General features: G+C 35.0%; 1 long non-coding RNA gene across 3 annotated transcripts; it reads left to right on the top strand.

Annotated features, from left to right (window-relative positions):
- Positions 1–3,531: 3,531 nt before the first annotated feature.
- LOC116425942 (uncharacterized) lies at positions 3,532–11,188 on the top strand. Of its 3 annotated transcripts, XR_004234803.2 has the most exons (3): positions 3,532–3,782; positions 10,424–10,677; positions 10,737–11,188. It is a non-coding gene; the product is annotated as an uncharacterized LOC116425942 (long non-coding RNA). The 3 variants fall into 3 exon arrangements; XR_013001503.1 differs by lacking the exons at positions 10,424–10,677; positions 10,737–11,188 and adding an exon at positions 7,762–8,025; XR_013001504.1 differs by lacking the exons at positions 10,424–10,677; positions 10,737–11,188 and adding an exon at positions 3,871–3,935.
- Positions 11,189–11,904: the final 716 nt, after the last annotated feature.

Below are 11,904 nucleotides of genomic sequence, written 5' to 3'. Positions count from 1 at the left end.
TCCACGATCTGGTTCTTTTCTTTTGTTGTTTTTTTTTTTTGTTTTTGTTTCTTTATTTGTTCTGATTTCGTGGAGGTTCCTTTCGTAGACCGTCAACCTTGTCGAATAAGTTTTTATGGAATTAAATATTAATTATTAATTTTCGAACGCAAAGTTTTGTGTGAATGTCGTTGATCCTGAATCCAGTCATTTGGCTCGTCGTCCATCTTGTTCGACCCAGAAACCTGTTTCTTATCAATTCTTAACACATTGCTCTATGATTTGTTTCTTAACTATGATCGGTACAACTACTTTGTCATTAATAATTTATTAGGAAAAGAACAAATTTGTATGCTCATCGTATGTCTACGTTTACTATAAATATTTAACGATTGATAATAGGAAAGTGATATTTAATTTATGTTTAAAAGAACATAAATAACATTTGGATTTGTTAAATTCAGTTTAAAATTCTTGTTACGAGTCTAACACGATGTTGTGGGTCAAGGGGTTAATATTATCATAATTACAAGAGTACATGTTAATTGGAAATAAAAGAGAAAGCAACAGGTTGTTGGAGAATTTGATTATTTCATACAGATTAAGTGAAATTATTGGCACGAGAAATGTACGAGTTCCAGTCAATGTACAATATAATTCTAGTGGAGGGAAAAATAAATTTCAAACTGAAACGATCAAGTTGAGCTTCATACAAAACTGATTATTTATTTCTTTTGAAGTACAAAATTCTGTTATTATTTATTATTGTGAAAGAGTCCATGATCACGGGAAATAAATTGTCACAAAGGATTATAGATGAATAGTTGAATGACCATAACTTTAGTCGAATTCTAGACTAATCGTCTCTCGCAGTGCCTTAGTTCCCTGTAAGAAACGAGGTTTTCATTACCTGAGCAGTTCACGGATTGTATTGATTCAAACCTAAGAACGACGAACCGTTCAACTAAAAGATTCAATTGTACGACAAATGAAACCTGGAATCCCCTTCCTTAGTTGGGCTTCTAAATAAAATGATTTCACGTATGACATAGTTATAAATAAAATGTATTGGAATAATTGGGGCTATGGTTTCAGTTCTCTCCGTTTTCCATCGACGTTGAAACAAAATGGCAAGGAACTATTTCAGGAGAACAACAAAAATGGGCAGAAAACTATTTATGTGAATATTTATTGATACAGAATACCACATTTACATATATTTACACATATTCAACGTAATGTTAACGACGGAAACAAGATAAATTCAATCTTCTATGTGTGTCGCTACCTAGCAGCAAATGTTAAAACAGGCTATTTTGAATATGTGTTCTGTCTCAGACTAACTTTCAGATATTTAAAATCCACAAAAGAATTTCTACCGATAGAAATCGAGCTAAAAGACAATGAAGCATAGGGGAGAAGTTATCAGTAAGGAAAAGAATTAAACATATTAATTTACGTGGAATTTTTCCAGATGAATAAGCCATTGCTCGGTAGATAAGACCGTTCTAAGCTTATCACAGAGCAATTCAAATAAATGTATTTAACATTCAATGTATTTTCCATGGTTATTTGTGGCTAAATATTATGTCTCCAGCTCCGGCAACCAATTACCATTTCCATGTCGCCCGTAATATTTACAACAGAGTATAAATAAATAAAAATAAACAAATGAGAAACAAATTGTTTTAACTTATTCCATCTATATATTATTATATTTCTCTGTACGTGCTCAATGTTTCTACATCAATTTAAACACACTATTGAAAATTAAAGTCATTACAACTATTATTATATAATGATATTATCAAATATTATTATTTCGTAATAGTTATTGCACTTATATTGAACATTTTTTACACTAGCTTACAAAATATTGGTCCACGGTAAGCCATAGTAAAATTATTCGTTTTACAGCTTTCGACATTAATTGTTACTCTGGTATCAACGACAATTATAAGTGTCGTAGATCAATAACTCTTGATTTCTTGAACATTACATCAATCTATGCACTTCCACCTTTAACACGTTAAATGTCAGTTACGGATCACTGACGCTTCCGAATTACTTGAAAATAATCGTAACATGCAAGATAATCGATATCGAATCAAAATGTTTAACACGTTCAGTGCCACGTGTACCACGTATGGTACACATCAATTTCCGTAAGAAAATATTTTTAAGAGAAACATGGTCACGGACGGCGGTATACGTTACGAAACATCGAAAACATAAAGAAACAATATCAAAATATATAAAAATGACCAAAAACTTGAATATAACTTAATATTTTATTTAAAGAATTAATACTGTTCATAAGCAAAATATAACCAAAATTTCCGTGGCACGGAACGTGTTAATAACGTAACAAAGTTGATAATAGTGTAATGCAAAGATTGTAACGCCAAACAGTGAATAATTGTTGCCACTTTCCTCTGTTAAAAAATGTACAGAAAAATGGTCAAGATTTTACCAAGATTTCCGTGGCACTTAACATGTTAATTTAAGCGCTCGAACGACAAAATCGCTCAACGGATAGCTATCCAAGTTATTTCAAAGATAAAGATATATTACCACGTTGACTGCCACGGCGGTCACCGATGACCGGAGCTTTGCAATTACAAGAAAATAATTATAACTTGCAAGATAGCCGATGTCAAATAACTATATTCAGTAGCGTAAATAACAAGAAATAGCGTAACGTAAGAATTGTGATACCAAATAATTAATAATTCTTCATTTTTATTTTTCATAGGAAAAGAATTAGTGACATATAAAACGCTTTTATTTCTCGTGGCATTTTTCAACGTGTTAATGATCACACAACTAGGAAAGCTGGCTGCAGTGCGTCAGGAGCACATTCACGCTGGCGTGACAGCGGCCGTCAGCGCCATGATGATTTCTACATGTAGCTTGAACATTGTCCCTATCCTCGTAACGAATAAGACAAGGACAAATCGACTAGTGTGACAAGGACGGAGATAGAACTACGATGCCACCTACTATGAAAAATCATCTTATCAGTCCCTGGTACCTATGCGGGAAGCATAATGACAAAACAGGTATCCGACAAGGACAGCCTGTTACAGGAAAACTCGTGGTCCTTGGAGAATGGCTATCTCACGAAATGGCTCTCGTAGTCAAAACGGATAAAAGTTTCGGAAATGAACTAAGATTCAACGTAGTTAGTGTTTTCTACAATACTGTCTTTATTGTGTTTTTTCGGGGTGCTTATATACATAGGTTCTCAGGGGAGGGATCGATTTCTAAGCTGCCTATGAGTTAGTTGTTTTGGAAAATTTTAGATGGCGCATAGTTTGTTACGGTATGACTCAGTGTGCTACTCATCGCTGTCGGGGTGGTTATCTCTGTTTTACCCGTTACACGATGAGTAGCACACTGAGTCATACCGTAACAAACTATGCGCCATCTAAAATTTTCCAAAACAACTAACTCATAGACAGCTTAGAAATCGACCCCTCCCCTGAGGACCTATGTATATAAGCACCCCGAGAAAACACAATAAAGACAGTATTGTAGAAAAACGTCGGATTTAGTTCATTTCCGAAACCTTTCTCCGTTTGGACCACGAGAGCCATTTCGCGAGATAGCCATTCTCCAAGGACCACGAGTTTTCCCCGTAACAAGTAGCATTCTCAGTGACATCTCCTTTAAAAAGCATCTCATCAGTCTCTGGTACCTATACAGGAACCATGATGACCGAGGAGGTTCCGACAGAAACAGATTTATGCAATTTTTCGTGCAAGACAAGGAGAGAGATAAAAGTGGCGTCACCTTTAGTGGTAAGGAATTTTGCATGTTCTTCCCTTTCCTCGCAATGAATACGACAAGGATGGTAATAGCACTTTCTGTGTCACCTCCTTCGAAAAGCATCTCATCAGACTCTGGTACCTACGCGGGAAGCATGACGACCGAGGAGGTATCCAACAAGCAAGGACAGCGAAAGCATTCCACGTTCCACATTTTTTAAACGATATCACCATCGAATTCACGGGAAACCCCTAAAACCCCCTTGCGAAACCCTGCGAACCTCCTCGCGAAAGGGCTTTATTTTATTTATTTCGGTTAAAATAATAAGTTTAAAATTCTGGGAAAAGCATAATCTTAAAATTGCAATCTTTAACCCTTGGCACTCCAGGTTGTTTTGTAAACTATCAGCAACTGCAACAATTTTTATAGTATTCCTAGCGAAAATTAGAAATGTTATAACATTTCTTCGATCTTTTATTTTCCTTCTTAGCACAAAATTTGGATGTGCGGAAAATCGAATAATTTTAGGGTAGTTTCTTTAAGATTCATTCAAATATTTAATATTACAGCTGGTGCAATATTGGAATCTACAGAGTTCAAAGGGTTAAACCCATTTAAAATTTCGAAGAACGTCCTAGGGCTGTTACGTACGGTGTTTTCCTGCGTTATTTTTCCTTCTTCTGGAAAACGCATGCTGCTCCAGGGGAGTTCTTACGTGTATACAAAACCCTCACTCCCTCGCGGGGTCCATCGACGAGAAAATCCAGTCGCGCACACAAGTATCCCTACCATTATTTTTAGTCCATTTTTTTGGTATATAAGGGTCATCGACTTGCTCATCGGGGTTCATTTCGAGTCACGCAAGGCGACAGATAGGTAGTGAGATCGGGTTTCTACGTTCTTTTGAAAGGTCTAACAATACGTATAATTATTGCTGAAACCACCCCTCCCATTTCTCAGCACGTCAATCCGAGAAAACGCGACTTGGAGTCTGCGACGCGACACACATTAACAATTGTACTCCAGAACTTTTATCCAGAATATATTTAACCAGTTAACTGTGGAATTTAGTTGGAAAAATCTCTGGTTCTGCGCGCAATAAAATCGAAAGATGGAGCGTGTACTCGTCGAACGCAGGACGAATGCACGTAGAATATATTTTAATGAAAGATCAGAGCGAAACAAAGAAGAATTACATGTTTATGCGAAAAAATAAAGAATTCGTCGCTGAAAGAATTAGTATCATGTCAAGCTTTACGATGACGTGTATACTCGTCAAACACAGTTAACTGGTTAACAATTTCCACTATTTCTGAGCTGAATCCTATTTAGTACTCTCATCCTTTGAAATCGCAGGAATAGTACATCCCTACAACGGTACACTTTTGCCGCTCGAAGCATTAAAGTTTATGCAAACAGAATGTGCAAGGTAAGACGCTGATTTTGAGAAAGGGTCCTCAACGTTTTTAGACATTTAGGAATTTCTTATCTGAAACTCTTAAACTTTCACGAAACTGGCTCAACAGTTCAAAAGCTATCCCACCTCGACGCTCAAACAAAAAAAGCTAAAAATTCATCTCTCTTTGCTATTACGCTCTCCCGAAAATGGCTCAAAAGATCGAAATCTCTAATTTCGCGAGGCTCAAACTGAAAATGTTCGAAATTTAACACTCTACGCATTTAAGTTCTCCAAGAAAACGGCTCGAAAGCTCTAACGCCACAATTTTCAAACATTAAAACTAAAAATTTAACTCTCTAGGTATTTAGGCTCTTCCAAAAATGGCTCAACAGCTCTAATGCCGCGATGCTCAAACTAAAAAAGCTCGAAAATTAACTCTCTAGGAACTTAAGATCTCCCACAAACGGCTCAAAAGCACAATGTGAGAGCTTTCTACCTTCAGACCCAGGAGAAATTAAAGCTAACGAGCTTTCGAGCCATTTTTGGAAGTGCTGAATTTCCTAGACAGTTAAATTTAGAGCTTTTTATGTCTAAGGCACGCGATCTCTGCGCTTTCGAGCTTTTGAGAATCTTTTTTGGGGGGGGGCTTAATTTCCTGGAAAGTTGATTTTTTTGCCTTTTTAGTTTGAGCCTCGGGAAGTAAATGCCTTCGAGCTTTTGAGCCGTTTTTGGGGAGAGCTTAATTTCCTAGAGAGTTAAATTTTTGGCTTTTTTAGTTTGAGCTTCGCGAAGTAAATGCTTTCGAGCTTTTGGGTAGTTTTTGGGAGTTTTTATGTTCTTAAGGGACCAAAATTTCGAGCATTTTTAGTTTGAACCTCGCGGAATTGAAGTTTTAAAGCTTTTAAACCATCTTCAGGAGTTATTTTGGTTGGTATCATTCAGCTCTTTTCGGGTCAGTTAAAAGTTTAAAACTACAAAAAACATCCTCGTGAAACCCTTCGGACACCCGCGAGAGACCCCTAGAATCGATATGAGATATTCCTCCAATCTGTAGCCATTGTGTCAGTAATGGCAGTTTCTACTTTTAGATAAAATCAATTTCGTTTTATTATTAAAAATAGTTTAACTATATATTTTAAATTCTATTGTTAATATCCGTGATATTCTTTTTATAAATGTTCAATTCGTAACAGACTGTCATAAGATGTTGGTAGATAAATTATTGCAACATTATAATGTAGTGAACATTGTAAATAAATAATATATTGAATAAACGCGTCATAAATCCTGTATTGGTGGATTTCGCCACCTATTTGAAGGACGCTGAAACTTCTGGCCGAATAGTACCAGTGTTTCCCCGCTAGATGATGTCACCAATGATGGCTAAGGAAAGACAAAGAAACTTTCATGTGAGAGAGGAGGACAGACATGGTTGATTGACTGCGCCACCTAGTGGAATCAAGCTGCTACTATTTGGCTAGAAGTTTCAGCGCTCCGGCAATAGGTGGCGAAACTAATCTGTAAATGGGAAGTGAGAAAGACAGATGTCTTTTACAATTTCAAAATACAATTTAATAGGAACACCGAATTCTTACAGAAAATGTGCAGAACTTGACTACATATGATTCACAGTGAACTTGTCTTGCTTTTCGAACGTATATTATTATACGTAGAAAGAAGGGAAATATAATTATATAATAAAAGCAGCGCCCTGTTCAACCGTTTGCACTCGATAATATTATAGGAACTTTGATTTCTTTTATTAATTATAAATAAAACAGTTGCCTACATAGAACTCTTAAGGCTAGGTAGAAGAAAGAAAAGGAAAAAGGAAAAGAGAATTAGAAAACTATAGTATCTACAGTAGGAACTTTGTGTTTGAGACGACAAACTTTGCCGTCCAATACTTCGACCATTTTACCATTTTACAATCCGCGCGAACTCACACGTCGGTAACGTTTATCTACCAATTTGAGCGTTTTGCTGCGGATGGCGCCACCAGTCAAAAACGCAGATTTTTCGGAAGCCTAAATCTTAACTTATCGAAAGCTTTTTAGATCTAAATTCTAAATCTTATTTTCAACGCCCTTATTATTATCGCATTTATTACTATCGCATTTAATACGTTAAGCGCCACGAGAATCTTAAACGATTTATGCATGGTTTGTTCCTTCGTAGCAAAGGTAAATAGGAACAATTATTAATTATTTTGCATCGGAATTATTACATGACACTATTGTCAACTCATTTATGTTATTAAATATTTTTAGGCGACTGCAATCATCTTGCATATTGTAATTTTTGTGAAGCAATTAAGGAAGCGTCAGTCACTAACCTACACGGCATTTAACGCGTTAATAATAATCCTACGGCAGCTGTTTTTCTTCTTCAGTCTGAAACTTAAGTTTAATTAATTCTAACTTAATTTAGCCTTATCTTAACTATACATTCGTCGCAGTGGTAAAGGGAGTGAATCAAGGAAGCCTTTGATTCGAACGTGAGACAAATCAGAGAAGAAGTCTCCGATTAAACGAGAGCAAAATGAGGGCGATGCAAACTTAATGCTAACTCTATTTAGTTTTATTAGATGACAAACTATACGTGTGCCGCAGTATGCCGAGCAATTATGGGGTCAAGAAGCAAAGGAGGTGAATCAAGAAAGAAGTCCTTCATTCCAGAATGAGAGAAATCAAAGGAATAAGTTGTCTGCCACGGTGGTCACCGACGAACCAGGCTTCCAAATTGCTGAAGAACAATTACAATAAGAAACTTGATTTCAAATGAAAATATTTAGTAACACAAGTGGCTAGGTCATAGCGTAATATGACTACTGTAATACTAAATCGTTAATAATTATTCTCAATATCATTTGCCTTTGTTATTAAAGAATAAGTATTATTATTTAACCAGTTAAGTGTGGAATTTAGTTTGAAAAATCTCTCATTGGCGCGCAATAAAAACAAATATGCACTTAAAATATATCCTAACGAAAAACTAAAGCGAAACGAAGAATTACATGTTTGTCTCAAAAAATAAATAATCCATCGTTGAAAAAGGTAGCACCATTCAGAGTTTTAAGATGACGTGTATACTCGTCAAGCACAGTTAACTGGTTAAAACGCTAGAAATTCTCGTGGCAGTCAACGTGTTAAAAAAGAGCAAAATGAGAGTGTCGCGAAGTAAACCGTAATCAGACTAGTCAGACCATAGTCACGAGTTACGATGCTCTACTGATCAGAGGACGATCGCAACCGGTGCCAAAGTTCCTCCATTAACCTTTCCGCTACAAAATTCCAGCTATACACGAAAGATGACTATAGTCGCCGGCCACAAAAATGGAATCAAAAGTTAAGACAATATAAATGTAGACGGTTCGCCCTTTTGCGTGTCGATACTTGGGAGCCTGAGAGATAGTACAGGCCCATTGACAAATTTATGACCAAGGGGACCACCATGACCTGGGTCACGTACCCCTCGTCTGAAGAGTTTTCCTTTTTAGAAAAGCAGTTGAGGAAAAGCAGTTAGTCGCCGTTCTTCGTTAGAGCCACATCGCGTAATAAATATATTTAACCTGACTACGGACTTCGTTTTTATTTTAGTAGCTCTACATAAACAATAACTAAAATGCGTTCATGGAACGTCCTTTTCACAGAGTGCATACCGGTACATAAAGTGGTAAATACCGGTCCCATCCTACCATTGTCATCTAATGAAATGGTTGATGTGACAGACAGCTCGATTCAGTTGCATACATGGCTAAGTGAACCGGAATAAATGGAGGAAAAAGCGAAATTAGTGAATTAACTCCTTGCCGTATTTTTCTAGATTAATTTAACAACAATCAATGTTGTTCATTACCCACGGATAAAAGCAAACAACTGTTTTGCTATCAATGTATTATCTTCTAATGAAATTTTCATTTGAAGTAGAATGGAACATTTTGTTGCATTTCTTCCAAATTGTCAATAGTAAAATATTACACAAGCTTAGTAGCAATGAAAACTAAAGAATGATAAACTCGATAAGAATTAGTCTACCTGTGATGTTAGTTTCCAGGTTCACCATGAGGAGGTTGGTATTAATAAAATAAATAAATCCGGCATGTTTTCATCACAGTAAAATTAAACTTCTTTCGTTGTAAAAGTTACTGGGATGGTCATGTAAAACGAGAAGGGGATGTTACAAATTATTTACGTATTTCTCTTCGATATATATTTAGAAAATTGAAAGGGATAATAATTAGCATAGTAAAATAAAATACATTGCATTTTATAGTAGTTTACTATCAGCTGTTACTTTCTATCATATAAAAAATATTAAATATAGTAATAACAAGTACCTACAGTATATAAAAAAGAACTAATCGTTCGTTGGTAATTAAGATTCCTAGATAAGCACGAAAGCACAGAACATGTTTAACACTAGAAATGACAACACTAGAACTACTGTACCAGTTAAAATGACTAGTTTCGACTTATTTGTTTCGCAATTATTGATATCTTCAAAACATTGAATACTTGAAATGATCTTGAAAATAAACAGTTTCACTTGAATACTATAATGAACGTCTAAAGAAACTGAAAATAATCTATTGTTACAATTTTTATATGGATTGTATTCTAATCGTATTAAATGTTATTATTAATGGTAGTTCTAGTGTTACGATTTATTTTTATGTAGGTATGTGTACAAGTCTTAAGTTTGTACTAACAGTGGTGCAACTTGCATTGGTATTTTCGATCTTTGTTGTTAGATGGCGCCAGAGGTCTATAAATGCATGCATTACTCGACTGTCAAGTATTAAATTAACATTAATCTCTGTTTTCTCAAGCTAGACAAGTTTCTCCTCAATTCAAATTTATTAATAATTTGTTTAACAACTCATACGAACCACGAATCCTGTGCTGATAGTCATGTTCGTTTTTTAATACTTGTGATGTCAATCGGATATCCATTTTGTAACATTTTTATATACAATTTTGCTTTGATATCGTCACAGTTTAACAAAAAGGCTTTGAGTATCTCCTTTGTAATATTTTCACGTCGATTTTTGTTCCGAAAATGAAGAATTTATATAAAAATGTTGTAATATTAAGATGTGGATAAATTTTGGTTGTCAACATAAGGGTTAAATATAAGATAATTCACTAAAATTCATCTGTTGAGCTCGATGGCTGTTAGAACGGACTGTATTCAAATCAGACGAAACGTTTCAAATACCTCATCAGTTTATCTATCACGACGATCGAATAAATAGACAAGACAATGTTTCAGGCTGGATTCCAGATCAATCAGAGGAATACGTCGCATGATTTGAATTGTTGGACAATCAGTCAGACCTATCCAGACCAGTCATTATTTAGGTTAATTCAATAAACATAAATATTCTTAGAAAATAACTTACTCATATTAATGCTGACATCAGGCATCAGCGACACGACAAGACTGAATCATTACACAACGTTCAACATTATAAGTTTTAATCAGCAGAGGTATCACACTCAAGGAAAATATTTCAACTATTTTAGGTAATTTAAAATGGACAACAAAATTATCAAATGAGTTTATAGTTGTTATTTTCTTGCAGGATAATTATAAGTTAAATAAAATTAAAACTGAATAGTATGTGTCTGGCGGAAAAATTAAATTGAGAAGTGTTAAAATTCCTTAATTTAAGGAATTGCAATCATTGTAGCTCAGTCAAACTTATAAAACTGAGGGAAATTTTCGATACGTTAAATACTCTTTCTTGAGTAGCGACGCGACGACTAGTTTTTCATTTTGCGTCACTGTGTTAGAATCAACTACGTCTCGGAGTCGTGTATTTTCGTTATAATTAGACTGAGGATCTTTATGCAAATTAAAATTTTTAAGAATGCAGCGAGGAAAATAGAATTACGATGCAAACAGATTTTTTCTAATAAATGTTATAAAAAACAGTCGAATATTTTATATATATTTTCGTATCGTATGCATTTTGTGTAATTTTTGTAGTTTTTAATTCTCTATAAATGTGCAAAAATCCGTATATTAGTTGTAATAAATTATTATCGAACCGATTTACGTGTCATTATTTATTCCGACATCCGACAGAATGGACCAGATATCACTGTGATGGGTTACCAAAATGTTCAATCACATCGTTTCGAATATTTAAGTATCTGTTTATCTCTGGCAACAAATTTGAATCACTTCAAATAGGATTCGATACCTTTTAACTCTGGAATATGTTGAAGGTTTTGAATTCGAGCTGAGACTCGGTTTTATAGCTTCGATGGTGATATGAACCGGACTTCTGTAATATATTAGACTGACTGAGACGGCAAATCCAAATATTCAAGACTTTCAAGTTCTTGAAATCTTTCAAAACTTTCAAATTATTGAAAACTTTCAAAACTTTTAAGATCTTTTAGACTTTCAAGACTTTTAAGACCTGGAAGACTTGGAAAATTTTCAAGGCTTTCAGGACTTTCTAAATTCTTCAGACTTCTCAGACATTTAATATTTCAATACTTTGGATATTTCCAGCACTTTCAATACCTTTAATATTTTCTAAAACTTCCAAGACTTTCAATACTTTTAAGACATTCAAGAGCTAGAAGATATCCAATCTCGTTCGAAGTGATTCAAACGTCGGTAGCCTCGAAAACATCGAATCAGCATCCAGCGCCAACCTCAAAGATTACGTCAAAGCATCAGGTCTCAAACATTAAGCCCCGAAAGCTCGATCTAAGTCTCCCAAAGAAACAGTAAAC

The sequence above is a fragment of the Nomia melanderi genome, chromosome 2 (assembly GCF_051020985.1).
Source record: "Nomia melanderi isolate GNS246 chromosome 2, iyNomMela1, whole genome shotgun sequence".
In the NCBI taxonomy this organism is placed as follows: Eukaryota; Metazoa; Arthropoda; class Insecta; order Hymenoptera; family Halictidae; genus Nomia; species Nomia melanderi.
Note: the sequence above shows the minus strand (reverse complement) of the source record. Positions and strands in the feature narration are given on the sequence as shown.